This window comes from Amphimedon queenslandica, unplaced genomic scaffold (genome assembly GCF_000090795.2).
Source record: "Amphimedon queenslandica unplaced genomic scaffold, v1.1 AMPQUscaffold_8472_Cont19584, whole genome shotgun sequence".
Taxonomy (NCBI): domain Eukaryota; kingdom Metazoa; phylum Porifera; class Demospongiae; order Haplosclerida; family Niphatidae; genus Amphimedon; species Amphimedon queenslandica.
Window position 1 is genome coordinate 1 of NW_003551251.1, and position 2,578 is coordinate 2,578.

At 34.7% G+C, this 2,578-nt stretch overlaps 1 long non-coding RNA gene across 2 annotated transcripts; it reads right to left on the minus strand.

Annotated features, from left to right (window-relative positions):
* Window positions 1–318: 318 nt before the first annotated feature.
* On the minus strand, window positions 319–737 carry LOC109591308 (uncharacterized). Of its 2 annotated transcripts, none has more exons than XR_002189760.1 (2): window positions 530–737; window positions 319–476 (listed from the first exon to the last, which is right to left on the minus strand). It is a non-coding gene; the product is annotated as an uncharacterized LOC109591308 (long non-coding RNA). The 2 variants fall into 2 exon arrangements; XR_002189759.1 differs by having other exon boundaries at window positions 319–488.
* Between the last annotated feature and the right edge of the window lie 1,841 nt (window positions 738–2,578).

Here is a 2,578-nt window from a genome sequence, read left to right on the forward strand (position 1 = left end):
TCAAAAATTTTGAAGTTATCTAATAAACAATGTTATGACAGAGCATAACCATTACAATAGAATTTATACTTGGACAACATATCAGAACACTCCATCACAACACAGTATGATGTATAGGCAAACTAAAAGTCAATTAATTTTAACAATAACATATTAGATATGCATAATTTGCACAGATAAGCACCACCGTCAATGGAGCTGTCTTGTTTGGGTACAAACTGTTGCAATAATAAACTAAAATTTGTAAGTTTGTACATACCACTTCATAGTATGTTTGTATAGTCTGAAAAGTTAAACTTCTGTGTGTACACCCCTACCTTTTTTTCAAATACATTGACAGCACACTATTCAATTTGAACAACAAAACATTAATTCAAATAAAATTTTGATTCATACCAGCACTTGCTTGTTTTGTCACAGTAAAATATTTTTCAATAGAATCAAAATTTAAAAATTGATTTATGACGCTTAATAACCTATAAAATCCGCTATTAATATTGTAGACATATAAATTTTAAAAAGAACTTACAATTAAAATCTAGTGGCTTCTGACATGACAAGGCTACAATGGATTCAACTTCACTTATATCATATATAATCCTAATTTTATAGTGTTAAAACATAGATATTATATGTACAACTGTGATGAAATAACTTAAACAGGGCCGTAGCCAGGAACTCAAAATAGAGGGTTCGAAAATTGCTGCGCGCGAAGCGCGCAGCGAAAATTTTGACGAAATGGGCGTGGTTGGTAGGCGTGGTCTTAATTTACGCATCTCAGCCATGTGCTGACTCAGCTAAAATGGCTATCTGTGCTTCTCGCTGTTGCCAAAATGCTAATCCTGCTTTTGCAGTGCTGTTCTTCATGACAGGAGCTAATCTAAAACTTTTTTGCAGCTACAACAGGGGGTTCGTCCGAACCCCCCGAACCCCCCCTGGCTACGGGCCTGTTAAATAAAAGTATCAGTCAACAGTCCAGGCTCATCAGGTTGATTTGCAACCAATTTACTAAAGATTGCTGTTGGTAACGCACAAAACATAATTAATACTCTAAAAATTGCAGTTTTTATTTAATAATTGTCATCCTATATAGTCTACATTGTATTCCTGCTTATATTCACTGTAAATGGTAATTCCTATTTGAATATATTGATTGAAGATATAGACTTGCACCAAATAATATAGAAAAATCGTTAAAATGGTGTCACTGAACTCCTGTTAAGAATAACAAATAAAATTCAAGTGATGGTTCAGTATTGTGATGCTTAATGCAGCCTGTAGTAGCAATTTTGCATTGATAAAGTTACATTTTCGCTAACATGACCTCTTCTATTGATCCTAGCATAGTTAATACATACATAAATTTATTGTCCAAGTATAGAAGTGTCTTAAAGACAGACTATTCATGAATGATTGTCCTTTACATGGATATCTATGGTCCTGTCGGGTCCGCATCAGTCCGTCCGTCCTTTTCGGGCGGGGCGGGTCCGTCCGTCCGTCCGCTTTTGAGACCCTGCCGAAAAAATATGCGGCGCGCGAAACGCGCCGCGAAAAATTTTAAGAGCTAATTAATTTCATGATGGGCGTGGTCAATTAAATACTACGATTATTACTTTAATTAAGCTAAGATGTGCACTTCAGTGCTTATATTTTCTTCATTAGTAGTAGTACTAGCCTTGGGAAGACATTCAGACATTCAAACAGACTCAGCAGAGTTTCTTAGCCATTTTCAACTCGATTACTTTAATAATTAATGTGAATAGTCTAATAACTGATTGGTTAGTAGTAGTTATTATTTTAAAAATGGCAGCCCAATTGCCCAAATGGAACTATGGAAGTCTCTACCATGTCATCATTATATTTACACTGGCTAAAACTATTAGCTATGCTAGTCTTGTCTCATTGCTATCATAATAAAGTGAGCAATATTTTTAAAAGGACTAATATACAAAAGAAAAAATTTTTTGGTCTGCTGAGTTGGTCGCATGTCCAGCAATGAGTGGTCGCGGATTAGTATACTGAGCAATTATCTCCGTATACTACTGGTTGACTTTATACAGGGCAGGAATGGACATTTCCATTTACTAGGCTATATCTTTCTTCAGAATAAGCCTCATCAATTTGCGCACTTCAGTAGCTGTTCTCCATAATTATACCTGTGTTCCTGCTAAATATGACAGCACTTGGAGTAACTTTGTGTGGAACATTTACAGATTAAAGATGAGGCAGTCAGTGCCGCCATTTTGTCATTCCTTTATGTATGTATGATAATTTTTTTACTTTTTGAATGGTTATATCTAAATTTCAAACAATTTTTGACAAATTGCGCACTTACCTTGTGAAAGTAAAACATTTTTACTGCCCAATCATGCAAAAAAGATAAAGAAATTCAAAACTTTGTAGTTTGTTCGGAACTTTTGTCTTCTAAAGGTGAAATAATTTTAGTCATCTCAGTGAAAACGGGTGCAGCAACAAGAGTGAACAAGTGCTTTTCTCTTCTCATAGGAATAATAAAGTAAAATTAAGAGTGCTTAACAGCTACACAAGCAAATCATGTCTCTAGATCCTTTATAGTAAT